We start from the raw sequence: 16,275 nt of genomic DNA on the forward strand, positions 1-16,275 counted from the left end.
CCGGCCTCAGACAGAAACAATGGAGGGCTCCTTCCAGAGGCTAGGCGTCAGTCAAAGGTCATAGAGGGCTCTATCCACAGGCCCAGACTCAGACAGAGGTCAGAGAGGGCTCCAACCCTTGGCCCGGTCTCAGTCAGATGTGATAGAGCATTCCATCAACAGGCCAGGAATCAGGAAAGGTCATGGAGGGCTCCATCCACAGGCCCAGCCTCAGGCAGAGGACATAGAGCGTTCCAACCACAGGCCCAGCCTCAGTCAGAGGTCATGGAGTGCTTCATCTACAGGCCCAGACAAAGGCAGAGGTCATGGATGGCTATGGCCACAGACCCAGACTCAATTAGAGGTCAGAGAGGGCTCCTACTACTGGCCTGACCTAAATCAGATGTGATAGAGCACTCCATCAACGGGCCAGGAATCAGAGCAGAGGTCATAGAGGGTTCCATGTACAGGCCCAGCCTCAGGCAGAGGTCATGGAGGGGTCCATCCACAGGCCCGGCCTTAATCAGATGTAATGGAGGGCTCCATGCACAGTCCCAGCCTCAGATAGCGGTCCTAGAGGGCTCTAACCACTGGCCGGACCTCAGTCAGAGGTCATAGAAGACTCCATCAACAGGTACAGCCTCAGAATGGGCCTGTGGACAGAGCCCTCCATGTCCCCTGACTGAGGCTGGGCTTGTGGATGGAGCCCTCCATGACCTCTGACTAAAGCAGGTCATGAGTTGCTCCATCCACAGGCCCAGCCTCAGTCAGAAGTCATAGATGGCTCCATCCACAGGCCCAGTCTCAGTTAGAGGACATGGAGTGCTCCATCCACAGGCCCAACCTCAGTCACAGGTCATGGAGGCTCTGTCCAGAGATCAGAGAGGTCTCCAACCACTGGCCCGGCCTCATTCAGATGTCATAGGAAGCTCCATCAACAGGACAGGAATCAGGCAGAGTTCACAGAGGGCTCCATCTACAGGCCCAGCATCAGTCAGAGGACATGAAGGGCTCCATCCACAAACCCAGCCTTAATCAGATGTAATGAAGGGCTCCATGCACAGTCCCCGCCTCAGGTAGTGGTCATAGAGGGCTCTAACCACTGGCCGGACGTCAGTCAGAGGTCATACAGGACTCCATCAACAGGTAAAGCCTCAGTCAGAGGTCATGCAGGGCTCCGTCAACATGCCCATCCACGGTCAGAGGTCATAGATGGCTCCCTCCACAGGCACAGTCTCAGTCAGAGGTCATGGAGGGCTCTATCCGCAGGCCCAGCCTCAGGCAGAGGTCATAGAGGCCTCCATCTGCAGGCTTATACTCAGGCAGAGGTCATGGAAGTCTCAGTCATCAGGCCCAGCTTCAGTCAGTGGTCATGGAGGGCTCCATCCACAGGCCCACCCTCAGTCAGAGGAAATGAAGGGCCCATGTACTGACCCAGCCTCAGGCAGAGGTCATATAGGGCTTCATCCACAGCCCCACTCTCAGTAAGAGGCCATGGAGGGCTCCATCCACAGGCCCAGCCTCAGGCCGAGGTCATGGAGAGCTTCGTCCCCAGGCCCAGAATTAGTTTGAGGTGATAGAGAGCTCCATCCACAAGCCCAGCCTCAGTCACAGGTCATAGAGGGCTCCATCCACAGTCCTATTCTCAGTATGAGTTCATGGAGGGCTCCATCCACAGGCCTGGCCTCGGGCAGAGGTCATCGAGGGCTCAGTCCACAGGCCCAGCCTCAGTCAGAGGTCATAGAGGGCTCCATTCACAGGCTCAGCCTCAGTCAGAGGTCATAGAGGCCTCCATCAGCAGGTCTATACTCAGGCAGAGATCATGGAAGGCTCAGTCAACAGGCCCAGCTTTAGTCAGAGCTCATGGAGGGCTCCATCCACATGCCCAGCCTCAATCACAGGTCATAGAGGGCTCCATCCACAGGCACACCCACAGTCAGAGGTAATGGAGGGCCCAACCACTGGCCCAGCCTCAGGCAGAGGTCATGGAGATCTCGATCCACAGGCAACCTCAGGCAGAGGTCATATAGGGCTCCATCCACAGCCCCACCCTCAGTAAGAGGTCATGGAGGGCTCCATCCACAAGCCCAGCCTCAGTCAGGGAACATGGAGGGCTCCATACAAAGGCCCAGCCTGAGGCAGAGGTCATGGAGGGCTCCATCCACAGGCCAAGCCTCAGTCAGAGGTCATAGAGGGCTCTATTCAAAGGCCCAGCCTCAGTCAGAGGTCATAGAGGGCTCCATCCGCAGGCCCGGCTTCAGACAGAGATCATGGAGGGCTCTGTCCAGAGGTCAGAGGTCATAGAGGGCTCTGTCCACAGGCCCAGACTCAGACAGAGGTCAGAGAGGACTCCAACTCCTGGCACGGCCTCAGTCAGATGTGATAGAGCACTCCATCAACAGGCCAGGAATCAGAGCAGAGGTCATAGAGGGCTCCATGTACAGGCCCAGCCTCAGGCAGATGTCATGGTGGGGTCCATCCACAGGACCAGCCTCAGTCAGAGGTCATGGAGGCCTTCATCTAAGGGCCGGCCTCAGGCAGAGGTCATGGAGGGCTACGTCCAGTAGCTAGGTCTCAGTCAGAGGTCATAAAGGGCTCCCATTACTGGCAAGGCCTCAGTTGGAGGTCATAAAGGGCTCCATCCACAGGCCCAGCCTCAGGTAAATGTCATAATGGGCTTTGTCCACAGGCCCAGTCTCAATCAGAGCTTATAAATGGCTATATCCACAGGCCCAGCCTCAATAAGAGGTTATAGAGGGCTCCATCCTCAGGCGAAGCCTTAGTCAGAGGTAATAGAGGGCTCCGTCCACAGGCCTAGCCTCAGACAGAGGTCATGGAGAGCTCCAACCACTGGCCCAGCCTCAGTCAGGGGTCATAGAGGGCTCTATCCATAAGCCCGGCCTTAGTCCTAGGTCATAGATGACTCCATGCACAGTCCCAGCCTCAGGCAGTGGTCATAGAGGGCTCTGTCCACAGGCCCAGACTCAGACAGAGGTCAGAGAGGTCTCCAACCACTGGCCCGGCCTCAGTCAGATGTCATAGGGAGCTCCATCAACAGACCAGGAATCAGACAGAGTTCTTAGAGGGCTCCATCTACAGGCCCAGCATCAGTCAGTGGACATGAAGGGCTCCATCCACAGGCCCAGCCTCAGTCAGATGTTATAGAGGGCTCCGTCCACAGGCCCAGCCTCAATCAGATGTCATCGAGGACTCCATCCACATTCCCAGCTTCAGGCAGAGGTCATAGAGGACTCTGTCCACAGCCCCAGCCTCAATCAGAGGCCATGGGGGGCTCCGTCCACAAACCCAGCCTTAATGAGATGTAATGGAGGGTTCCATGCACAGTCCCAGCCTCAGATAGCGGTCATAGAGGGCTCTAACAACTGGCCGGACCTCAGTCAGGGGTCATAGAGGACTCCATCAACAGGTACAGCCTCAGTCAGAGGTCATGAGCTGTTCTATCCACAGGCCCAGCCTCAGTCAGAAGTCATAGATGGCTCCATCCACAGGCCAGGTCTCAGTGGAGGACATGGAGTGCTCCATCCACAGGCCCAACCTCAGTCACAGGTCATGGAGGTTCTGTACAGAGATCAGAGAGGTCTCCAACCACTGGCCCGGCCTCGTTCAGATGTCATAGGAAGCTCCATCAACAGGACAGGAATCAGGCAGAGTTCATAGAGGGCTCCTTCCACAGGCCCAGCCTCAGTCAGTGGTCATGGAGAGCTCCTTCCACAGGCCCAGCCTCAGGCAGAGGTCATAGAGGCCTCCATCTGTAGGCCTATACTCAGGCAGAGGTCATGGAAGGCTCAGTCAACAGGCCCAGCTTCAGTCAGTGGTCATGGAGGGCTCCATTCACAGGCCCACACTCAGTCAGAGGAAATGAAGGGCCCATGCACTGACCCAGCCTCAGGCAGAGGTCATGGAGGGCTCGATCCACAGCACCACTCTCAGTAAGAGGTCATGGAGGGCTCCATCTACAGTCCCAGCCTCAAGCCGAGGTCATGGAGAGCTTCGTCCCCAGGCCCAGAATTAGTTTGAGGTGATAGAGAGCTCCATCCACAGGTCCAGCCTCAGTCAGAGATCATAGAGGGCTCCCTCCGCAGGCGTATACTCAGGTAGAGGTCATAGAGGGCTTCATCCAGAGGCCCAGCCTCAGTCAGAGGTCATGGAAGGTTCCATCCACAGGATAGGCCTCAGGGAGAGGTCATGGAGGGCTCCATCCACAGGCCCAGCCTCAGGCAGAGGTCATGGAGAGCTCCGTCCACAGGCCCAGCCTCAGTTTGAGGTGATAGAGGGCTCTATCCACAGACCCAGGCTCAGTCAGAGGTCATGGAGGTCTCCATCCATAGCTCAATCAGAGGTCATGGAGGGCTCCAACCACAGGCCCAGCCTCAGTAACAGGTTATAGAGGGCTCCATTCGCAGGCCTATACTGAGGAAGAGGTCATGGAGGGCTCTGTCCACACGCCTAGACACAGACAGACTTCAGAGAGAGCTCCAACCACTGACCCGGCCTCAGTCAGATGTCATAGAGCACTCCAACAACAGGCCAGGAATCAGGCAGAGGTCATAGAGGGCTCCATCCATAGTTCTAGCCTCAGGCAGAGGTCATAGAGCATTCCAAACATAGGCCCAGCCTCAGTCAGAGGTCAAGGAGGACTTCATCTACAGGCCTGGACAAAGGCAAAGGTCATGGAGGGCTCTGTCCACAGGCCCAGACTCAAGAAGAGGTCAGAGAGGGCTCCTACCACTGGCCCGGCATCAGCAAGATGTCATAAAGCACTCCATCAACAGGCCAGAAATCAGGCAGAGGTCATAAAGGGCTCCATCTACAGGCCCAGCATCAGTCAGTGGACATGAAGGGCTCCATCCACAGGCCCAGCCTCAGTCAAAGGATATGGAGGGCTTCATCCACAGGGCCACCCTCAGGCAGAGGTCATGGAGGGCTACGTCCAGTAGCTAGGTCTCAGTCAGAGGTCCTAAAGGGCTCCCACCACAGGCAAGGCCTCATTTGGAGGTCATAAAGGGCTCCATCCACAGGCTCAGCCTCAGGTAGATGTCATAATGGGCTTTATCCACAGGCCCAGTCTCAATCAAAGGTTATAGAGGACTATATCCACAGGCCCAGCCTCAATAAGAGATTATAGAGGGCTCCGTCCACAGGCCTAGCCTCAAACAGAGGTCATGGAGGGCTCCATCCACAGGCCCACCCTCAGTCAGAAGAAATGAAGGGCCCATGCACTGGCCCAGCCTCAGGCAGAGGTCATATAGGGCTTCATCCACAGCCCCACTCTCAGTAAGAGGTCATGGAGGGCTCCATCTACAGGCCCACCCTCAGTAAGAGGTCATGGAGTGCTCCATCCACAGGGCCACCCTCAGGCAGAGGTCATGGAGAGCTCCGTCCACAGGACCAGCCTCAGGCAGAGGTCATAATGGGCTTTGTCCACAAGCTCAGCCTTAATCAGAGGTTATAGAGGGCTATGTCCACAGGCCCAGCCTCAATCAGAGGTTATACAGGGCTATGTCCAAAGGCCAAGCCTCAATCAGAAGTCATGGAGGGCTCCATCCACAGGCCAAGCCTCGGTCAGAGGTCATAGAGGGCTCCATCCACAGATACAGCCTTAGTCAGAGGTCATGAGGGGCTCTATCCACAGACCCAGCCTCAGAAAGAGGTCATTGAGGGCTCCAACCACTAGCCCGGCCTCCGTCAGAGGTCATAGAGGGCTCCATCCACAGGCCCTCTCTCTCTCTCTCTCTATCTCTCTCTCTACATATATATATATATATATATTAAAGCTTGTTTTAAATCAATTACACATATATCAAACTTTAAAAATGTTTAAAACTTACGTTTCCAATAATTCAGCTGTTTAATTATGAGTGTTCTTGAGCACATTCATTGCTACTGTATCAGTATGCTATAAATCTACTGATATGAAAGGCTAAGCAACCGCCCAACTACCTGACAGGTAGCCATGACCTGCATTGACCACTAGGGGGCAGACGCTCAACACAGAAGCTGCCCAGTGAGTTGTGGTTACCTGACAGCAGTGGTTCACAGGTAATGCACCCAGGAACCAGAGAGGAGGGAGCCTGATTCGGGGGTGTGTCACCCAAGAACTGCCCTCTTGAAATCCAGGATACCTCGGGGAATGGCGGAGAGCCGGTTTCAGCCGAATCTCCAGACGCCAGGCCCTCGTTTTGAAAGGGAGAAGGAGAGAAACAGCAATCATCTACCTCCTGCACGACCACTCCAAGAGATTCAGGAAGGCATGTGCCCTGCCCTGGAATGAAACCAGTGGCTGAGGGACCCCACGCATTACACAGATGCCCTTCAAGCCTCGGCACCGCCGCCAAGGAGGGACTGTGAGCGGTTGGCACTAGGGAGTGTGGGGCCGATCTCACCAAGTCCCGCCCCACCACACACTTTCAGATTAATTTAATTTCAATGTGCACGCATCCATGTACCTGGTCACTAGTAAAATATAATGATGTACTACTGAAATATCTTATGTCCATGTGCAATGCCATCATTCTGACAGTTTGAATGTGGTGAAATTGTCAACTATTGCTAACCTAGACTTCACTTAATATATTATTAAATGCTTAGACGTAAAGAACACTGGTGGAGGATGTTAACAATGCAGATTAAACTTTTAAGTGTATGGTACAAGTGGGCTATAAATAGTACATAGGGTAAAAATTGAGAAAAAGTATATTGTCTTTAGAATTCAAAAGCAAGAATTCCATATGGCAAAGAAGTCACTGGAGTCATTGAGGAATGAGTGAAATTCAAACATATGTCTTAGAGGCTGCACTATCCTCCTATTGGTTAGGATAATGAATTGACTTTACAGTAGACAAAAATACTGAGCAGATATTTTAACAAAGGAGATAAAGACAATGTAAAGAAATGCATGAGAAATGATCACCATCAAACATTTTTACAGAAATGGAATGAAAACAAAAGCAAGTTAACAATACTCGCTGATAGGGCTCATATTTAAAAAGATGAACCTTCACATGTGCTGGCAGGGTTGCAGAAAAATGGAATTTTCATTACTGTGGGTGGGTCGGGAGGCACAGTGATTGACCATTTTAGATCACAGTTCCCCAGATGTTAAAATATAACACATTCACTGACACTGGAACAGTTTGGTAAGTAACACATACACCTGTAGAAAGAACTCAACACAATATTCCCAACTGTTTTATTTATAAAACCCCAAACAAAGAAATAACTGAAACCATAGGCAGCTCAATAGTTAAAGTGGTTACACATAGAATACAATATTTCCTGGAAATAAATATTTACATAAACATTAGTGTTGAATCTCAAAATATCTGTGTAGCATGAAGACAGTGTTTCTTAAAGAGAATACAACTTTTAATACCAATAAAATAACGAAATATATGAACTAATCTATTGTACAGGAAGGTAAATCAGTGCCTCCATGGAGGGCTGGGAGGCAGAAAGATTACAAAAGGACTGGAGGTAAATCCAGGGTGTGGCAAAGTAGGTTTAATGTTGTTGCTACTGAAAATAATACAATAATTAATAAAGAAGAACACAAAATATAAACTCTCCATGGCCACTGTGCCTCATTTTCTTGGGCGTGATCACATTAACGGAAAGCCACTAGTTTGATTCCAGGTCAGGGCACATGCCCAGCTTGTGGGCCGGATCCCCAGAGTTGGGCATGCAGGAGGCAGCTGATCAATGATTCTCTCTCATTGATCTCTCTCCCTTTCTCTCTCTCTCTCTCTCTCTCTCTCTCTCTGAAATCGTAACATTATATCATCAAAAAAAAATATTGCCATCAAATTCAATAGGAATGCTGACTACATACCAAAGACATCCTGAGACAGATTGCAGGGTTATCCTTCCTCTACCTTTGACTTCTTGCCTGTTGAGCAACTACATTGTGTGAACACCCTAGAGCGGCCAGGGAATACACAACACCATTAGATTATTCTGCCAATGACGTCAGCTACACGAAACAGTTTTGGAGGTCCTGAGAATGTCTGCACATAAAGGACACACAAGCCACAGGCCCCAGAACATCTGTGGCCTTATGTTCAGAAGAGGCACTTATCATCTAATTTCCTGCAGGCTTCCCCACTCACTATTGAAACAGTGTTTCTGTCCTCATTGTGGTTCCACCTCAGAGACTTACAACAAATGACACCAGCCTATGAACTGTCATACTTCCTGGCACATGTCTCCTTGGCAGGACATGGAGAGCAGGTTCCCTAAACATTGCTGAGGCTTATGTAGTACATACTGTGAACAGAGAACATGATTCATATTGGTCACAGAAGCAGAGCAAAGGTCTCCTCTTCAGACTGACCTTTGCCCTCACCAATAATCGAGGCACTAGACTGAAAATTAAATGCACAAAGTCACGTGGCCTTTACTTTAAGGCCACGGACCGCAATAAGTAATAAGCCAACATTGGACAGAAAGTAATTTCCGGACATTATGTTGTCCCTTTCAAACCACATACACTTTTGGATAAACACAATAGCTATTCATCTCTACATGCTGAAAGATCACATTTGTGTTTGCAAATCATCTGTGGCAATGAATAAAATCATAGAGAAAGGTACAAATGTAAAAATACCTTTAAAAAGACTCTAAACTCGAGCACAGGAGAACAATGGGTTTGCAGGTTGGTGAATAAGAATACCCCCAAATTTATCAAAGCATAATGTGAGTTACCACTATGTCCCTGAAAGTGGTGGCACTTCTTAGCTGAGAAGGGGTGCTTGGGATGAATCCTGGGTCAGGTCCATTTTCTCATCACAGAAAAAATGAATGAAGATACTGCCAAGAGCGTGGAGGAACCGTAGTAACTTCCAGCAGAAGTGAGAACACAAAATTCATTCCCCTGAGCACCCATGGGTGGTGACCGATGCGCACTTCTCAGGTGAGTCAGGTGTTAGAGGTGAAATCTCTTCAGCGACAAAGAGACAGTGACATCATTTGGGTGGTAGGTCTGGGCATGTTAGCAGGTACAATGCAGCTCCTTCAAGTCTCACTTGTACCTCCAATTTATGAGGAATCTAGCAGAGTGTATGTTCCCATAAAAGGGGTTTACATTCATGGAAAGGGTCTCATAGAGCCTCTTAAGTGTTCTTATAATAAGTGAGAAAAATAAACCATTAGCTGCACATTTATGGCTTTTTTCCAGTGTGAAATCTGCGGTGTTTAGTGAGGGAAGCCCTTTCACTGAAATGCTTCCCACATTCATTACACTCATATGGCTTTTCTCCAGTGTGGACTCTGTGGTGTCTAGTGAGGTGAGACCTTCGACTGAAATGCTTCCCACACTCACTACACTCATATGGCTTTTCTCCAGTGTGAACTCTGTGGTGTTTAGTGAGGGTAGCCCTTTCCCTGAAATGCTTTCCACATTCACTACACTCATATGGTTTTTCTCCAGTGTGAACTCTGAGGTGTCCTGTGAGATTAGACCTTCGACTAAAATGCTTCCCACAGTCACTACACTCATATGGCTTTTCTCCAGTGTGAACTCTGTGGTGTATAGTGAAGTCAGACCTTTTACTGAAGGACTTCCCACAGTCACTACACGCATATGGCTTTTCTCCATTGTGAACTCTGTGGTGTCTAGTGAAGTCAGACCTTTTACTGAAGGACTTCCCACAGTCACTGCACTTATACCGCTTTTCTCTAATGTAAACTCTGTTGTGTTTAATGAGAGCAGGGCTTTCTCTGAATACCTTCCCACAACCCATAAACTCACTGGGCTTTTCTACAGTGTGAACTCTCCCATGTTGTAGGTGGTTGAAGATTTGTCTGAACACTTTCCCACATTTATTATATTCATAAAACATATCTCCAGAGTAAAGACCTTTCTGATAAGCAACTTTCTGTTTCTGGCTGGCAGCTGTTTCACATTCAACCCACTGGTGATGTCTTTTTCTACTGAGACATTCCTGTGAACTCTCATTGTTACTGTGTGGCTCCTTGATTTTAAGAGTCGCCTGGTGCTGAAGAAGCCCCGAGGTGGCTGTAGAGTCCACCCCAGCCTCAGTACTAGCTTCAGGCACCCCAGAGAAGTAGAACCAGAAAGTTGTCACAAGCGAAGCACTCTCCATATCTTCTTTCCAGGGCTTCTCTCCACAGCCATCCTTCTGCTGCTGGTGAGGGTTTGCACTGAAACACAAGTCTCTCACACATGCATCACTTAAGAACACATTCTTCTCAAAGTATGCCACTTGTAACTCAGTCAGGTGCAAAATATCTTTTAACACCGAGAAGCACGGCTTACACAGATGGGTCCTCTGGGTGGCTGCAGCTTTCTTGGAAGCCCTGACCTGAGAATCTCCTACAGATACACTGTGCTCAGAATAGGCCTCCCCATCATCCATTTTATGCCAAGGACCTGAAAACAGAGGAATGATGCGGAAATGAATGTTGACTGTGGTGACAGAGGGAAGTCCCATTATAAAACTGTGTTGCACATAATACATGGGACTCATGCAACTGGCTGAAAATAAAAGACCTGAAAGATGAACTAATAAGATGCAACTGTGAAGTTCTTTTTTTTTTTTTTTTTGAGTTTTTATTTATTTATTTATTTTTATTTTTTTTATTTATTTTTTTTTTAAATTTCTTTATTGATTAAGGTGTCACATATTTGTCCTCATCCCCCCATTCCCATCCCACACCCCTCCCCATGGATGCCCCAACCCCCTGTTGAACTTAACCATTGGTTAGGCTCTTATGCATGCACACAAGACCTTTGGTTGATCTCTCCCTTCTCCCCCCACCCTCCCCTATCCTCCCTCTGAGGCCCGATAGTCCGATCGGTGCCTCCTTGTTTCTGGTTCTGTTCTTGTTCATCAGTCCATGTTGTTCATCATTTCCCCTAGATGAGCGAAATCATGTGTCACTAGAGATGTACTTATAAGAATTGAATGTGCGACGGGCAATAATAGTTATGCTGACAGGCAAAAAATCAGTCTGTAGTGAGTTTCTTTCTGGACCAACAGTTCTTTTGAGACCCAATATCAATGTCCACCAGTTCCTTATGAGTACATGTTGGCACTGACCCCTCAGCTCTGGATGGTGGACAAATGGTGATAATGCAGGTCCGACTCCCTCTGGTTTGGTCTCGGCCGGACCCAGGGGGGGCATGGCTTCACCCGGACCCGGGACCCAGGCTCACCCGGATCCAGGGGCCCGCGGCCTCGCCCGGACCCGGGACCCAGGCTCACCCGGATCCAGGGGCCCGCGGCCTCGCCCGGACCCGGGACCCAGGCTCACCCGGATCCAGGGGCCCGCGGCCTCACCCGGACCCGGGGCCAGGCTCACCCGGATCCAGGGGCCCGCGGCCTCACCCGGACCCGGGGCCCAGGCTCACCCGGATCCAGGGGCCCGCGGCCTCACCCGGACCCGGGGCCCAGGCTCACCCGGATCCAGGGGCCCGCGGCCTCACCCGGACCCGGGGCCCGCGGCCTCGCCCGGACCCGGGGCCCAGGCTCACCCGGATCCAGGGGCCCACGGCCTCACCCGGATCCAGGGGCCCGCGGCCTCACCCGGACCCGGGGCCCGCGGCCTCGCCCGGACCCGGGGCCCGCGGCCTCGCCCGGACCCGGGGCCCGCGGCCACACCCGGATCCAGGGGCCCGCTGCCTCGCCCGGACCCGGGGCCCAGGCTCACCCGGATCCAGGGGCCCGCGGCCTCGCCCGGACCCGGGGCCCAGGCTCACCCGGATCCAGGGGCCCGTGGCCTCGCCCGGACCCGGGGCCCAGGCTCACCCGGATCCAGGGGCCCACGGCCTCGCCCGGATCCAGGGGCCCGCGGCCTCGCCCGGACCCGGGGCCCGTGGCCTCGCCCGGACCCGGGGCCCAGGCTCACCCGGATCCAGGGGCCCGCGGCCTCGCCCGGACCCGGGGCCCAGGCTCACCCGGATCCAGGGGCCCGCGGCCTCGCCCGGACCCAGGGCCCAGGCTCACCCGGATCCAGGGGCCCGCGGCCTCGCCCGGACCCGGGGCCCAGGCTCACCCGGATCCAGGGGCCCGCGGCCTCGCCCGGACCCGGGGCAACTGTGAAGTTCTTGACCACTGAAGATCACAAAACAAGAGAGACTTCAACAGAAATTGAGAAAAAACATGGCAAGCACCACATGGAAAAGAAGCGGACTGTGCAGCTCATTCTGCTGCTAACAGCATTCAGTAGATCTCCTCTGCTGGTGACATGGGCAAGCTGTGCAGAAGGTTGGTTACATCTCATTCCAAGTAAAATTCAATAAACAAGTAGCTGGTGTTTGTGGGGTATTTAAGCATGTATGTGCTCCTTATAGCATTTACATAGCTCCATGTAGTAGTATACTGCAGAAAGAGATGTGCAGAGGAATAGGTGATGTAAAAAGGACACAAAGGCGAAGGTAGACAATGCTAGGAAGTCACCAATGAAATGACAATTCAGCAAAGTGTCAAGTGTGGAGAAGAAAGGTATAAATGAGGTGTGGCCATTGGAACCTGGACCAAACACTGTTTTACAGGAGCAGGATCCCGGTATAATCTAAACACCATCCTTGCCACTCAGCCGGGCTAAGCATCCTCTAGGACCATCCTGTACGTTCACCCTGGAGAAACCCAGGGTTCTCCCTGCACCTCCTTTTCTAGAAGTATGTACAAACTAAATATTCTGAGTATCAATGAAAAGACAACAGTGGTGAGCAGCCATCACTTGCCCATAGCATTCAGCTTGCAATAGCATCCCGGGAAGGTAATATTACAAACAATAATTGGAGGGTCTTACAAGAAAAGCCCCTGGTTCATGTATGTAAAGAAGGTAACTGACACAGGGTGTTTATCGACTGGAAAGATGCAGAAGTGGAAGCCGTGGATCTGGATAGAGTCACCCTCCCTGGTGCGGAAGAGCAGGAGGGACCCATTAAGCTGTCTGTAAGAATGCTGACACCCAGACACTTCCTGCAGTTTCTGCGGCAACTGGTGTCAGGGAGGTTTATGGAGTCTATTGCTCAGGGCTCTTTGCACAGCTCAGCACTGGCAGCCACAGCCCATTTGACAAGACAGTGGGGGAAATTAACTTAGCCCATCGTCTGGCTTTGAGAGAGAGAGAGTGCTAAGTTTGGGGAATAAATAAAGAGTGGGCATCACCTCAGGACACTAGGAGAGATATGCAGGTCTTACCTACGAATGATACAAGAGCAAACACTTGCAGCATCACATCACAGTACAGACGTCTCTGAGCCTCATCAAGGATCTCCCACTCCTCCTGAGAGAAGGCAATGGCCACGTCCTCAAAGTTCATATCCTGTCATAATGGGCACAGAACATCCCATGATAAGATTCTCTCTTGAGATTCCAAGTCTGCCATACTACCCACCCTGCACATGCATATGCTCCCCTACTCCCCACATCAGAGAAGAAAGCAGCCCTTGGTCCCATTAAAGTTGATCTCTCCTTATATTCTTACTGATGCTGTGTCTTCCCACAACAATAAAGGCAGATGAACAGATACAAGTTACCTGCGCTCTCATCCTCAAATAGGAGTCACACTGCCCCCTTTCAATAATAGTTGGTGTCAGGAACATAGGGTAGGAGATGTTGCATATAATGGGAATGTGATGTATTTGACTCTGGTCTTGTCAGGCAGTACCCATGTTGTCCTCCAAATTGTCCCTCCAAGACACCAAACAACATGGTAATGCCCATTGCACTTCCGACTCCAATCCCAGTTTGCTGAGGCCATCACTCTGCATTACCTGCTGCCCATAGTTCTGTGATCCACACTTGTCCCACACAACTTATTCCCAGAGGCACAACTTCACTGGTAACACAAATGAGCCATCACAAGGACAGGGTGTTTTCTAATCAGGTTCTTTCCCCAAACTCTAGTTCACCAACTCTGTAATACATTTCTCTCTCACCCTTCTCTCTTCTCTTTTCCCCATGCCAGTGGGATGTTCAAGTGCAGGTGACACTGATGTATGCTGTCTCATTCCCAGTGTTCACTGGGTCAGCCCTCAACAGGAAATGGCAGGTGGGCACATATATGGCCTCTAAGCTCTACACTTGTCATGTAGCATCACAGCAACCCATCCTGTTAGAAATTATCCTAAAATTCCCCATATCATATCATAAAGACACCATCAGAAATGGACTCCCTTTTCATTCATTTGCACGTCATTGTTAGTGTCCTGCCGCTTTGCTTTTAGTCCCAGGGACCACAATGATGTCATCATCCCCTGTGTGTGATTGTGCAGCTCAGCCCGGGTTCCCCACCTGCCACACTGACATAGATGGCACCTCCCATACTGTTCTCTGGGTCACTGCATGCTCTGCCCTCAAGAGAACCTTGGCTGCTTGTCCTCACAGGTCCCTAGGCTGTGCTGGTGTTCAGATGTGTGTGGACTGACTAGGTGATTAAAACATATATACTGATTTCAGAGAGAGAGAGAAATAGGCATATTACACACACACATAAACACACACACACACACACACACACACACACACACACTAATAAAAAAGTAATATGCTAATTCAACTGGGAGACCTTCTGGATATCCTTCGGGATAAAGCCTGGGGCTTGGCTGTCCTGTAAATCACTCCCCAAGGAACCTCAGCCTTTTGCCTAGGCCAGCCACACACCCCAGTAGGTCCCCTCACACTGATGGTGGCGTGGCCAGCCTGCAAACAGCCTTCACCCCTTGCTCAGGCTGGCAATGCCTCCAATTGGGAATGGGGGCATGGCAGGCCTGCATACTACTCCAGTGCCTCACCCAGGCAGGCTCCGCTCCCAGTGGGGACCCCCACCATGATGGGGGCATGGCCGGCATGCAAACTGCCCCAGGCCCCTCACCCAGGCCAGCCCTGCCCTCCCAAGGAGACCCCCACCCTGATACGGACTCCCTTCAGGGCACACCAGCCGGCCCCCACCTGTGCACCAGACCTCTATCTATACTAACAAAAAGGTAGTATGCTAATTAGACTGGGAGACATTCTGGACATCCTTCAGGACAAAACCATGGTGGCGGGGCCAAGGCAGAGGCAGTTAGGGGTGATCAGGGCAGGAGGGGTGGGCATTTGGTGGTGATCAGGCCATGAGGGGAGGTCATTTGGTGGTGATCAGGCCAGGAGGAAAGGGTATTTGGGGGTGATCAGGCAGCCAGGGGGAGCCAGTTGCGGTGACCAGGCAAGGACAGGGGTAGTTAGGGGTGATCATGCCGGCAGGAGGACAGTTGGGGGCGATCAGACCAGCAAGGGGGGCATTAGGGGGCGAGAAGGCCAGCGGCGTGGGGCAGTTGGGCATGAGCAGGCTGGCATCAGAATGGTTAGGGGCGATCAGGCAGGCAGGCAGGTGATCGGTTAGGAACCAGCGGTCCTGGAGTGCGAGAGGGATGTCTGCCTGACATCCCCCAAGGGGTCCCAGATTGGAGAGGGTGCAGGCCAGGCTGACGAACACCCTCTAACCCCCATGCATGAAACTCATGCACTGGTACACTAACAAACACACACACACACACACACACACACACACTGAGTGGCCAGGAAATTATGATCTCTGAATGCATAATAATCTGGCCACTCAGTATATATCCTATATAATAAAAGGTTAATATGGAAATTGTTGCCTCGATCAGGAGTTCAAACAGCAGGCATGCTGGCCAACTGCCCATGTCCCCTCCCCTGGTCAGGCTGCCCGGACCCTATCCATGAAAGAATTCATGCACCAGGGGTCTTACATATACACACTGAGTGGCCAGGTTATTATGCATTCAGAGATCATAATAATCTGTCCACTGTGTGTGTGTGTGTACATAGAGAAAAATAGAGATTTTTTTTTGTTCCATTAATTTTATACATTCTAGTAATTGATATATATATAGTAGGACTTCGGGTTACGTCGAGATCTGTTCCTATGGTGTGACATAATGCAATTTTCGCTGTAAGTCAAAACCCACCTACATAAGCTCCTACGTCACTCACATGGCACACATACACAGCAGAAGTGAAGTGAAACAGTAAAAAAATTCAAAAGGAAAATAACAATTCCTGACCTTAACTTGTGGTAAATAAATAATAAAAAGAATAAAGCACATATGTACACATAAGGGTAAATACTGGATTATCCTTACCTTTACTACTGTTGTTGTCTTGCACACTGGACGTTGTAAAGTGGGGAAAGACAGGCTTACAATAGGCTGCTGCGGGGAGGAGATTTGAGAGGCAGAACCTGCAGAAGATGCATGTGATACTGGATCAGGTGAGTCCGGAGAGGCAGAACCTGCAGAAG

General features: G+C 51.2%; 1 pseudogene across 1 annotated transcript in view; it reads right to left on the reverse strand.

Moving 5' to 3' along the window:
• LOC307095047 (protein SET-like) overlaps positions 1-16,275 on the reverse strand; it is a 145,497-nt pseudogene that overhangs the window by 34,710 nt on the left and 94,512 nt on the right. The gene's annotated exons all lie outside the window — the stretch shown is intronic.

The sequence above is a fragment of the Cnephaeus nilssonii genome (genome assembly GCF_951640355.1).
Source record: "Cnephaeus nilssonii genome assembly, chromosome: 24".
NCBI classification, from domain to species: Eukaryota; Metazoa; Chordata; class Mammalia; order Chiroptera; family Vespertilionidae; genus Cnephaeus; species Cnephaeus nilssonii.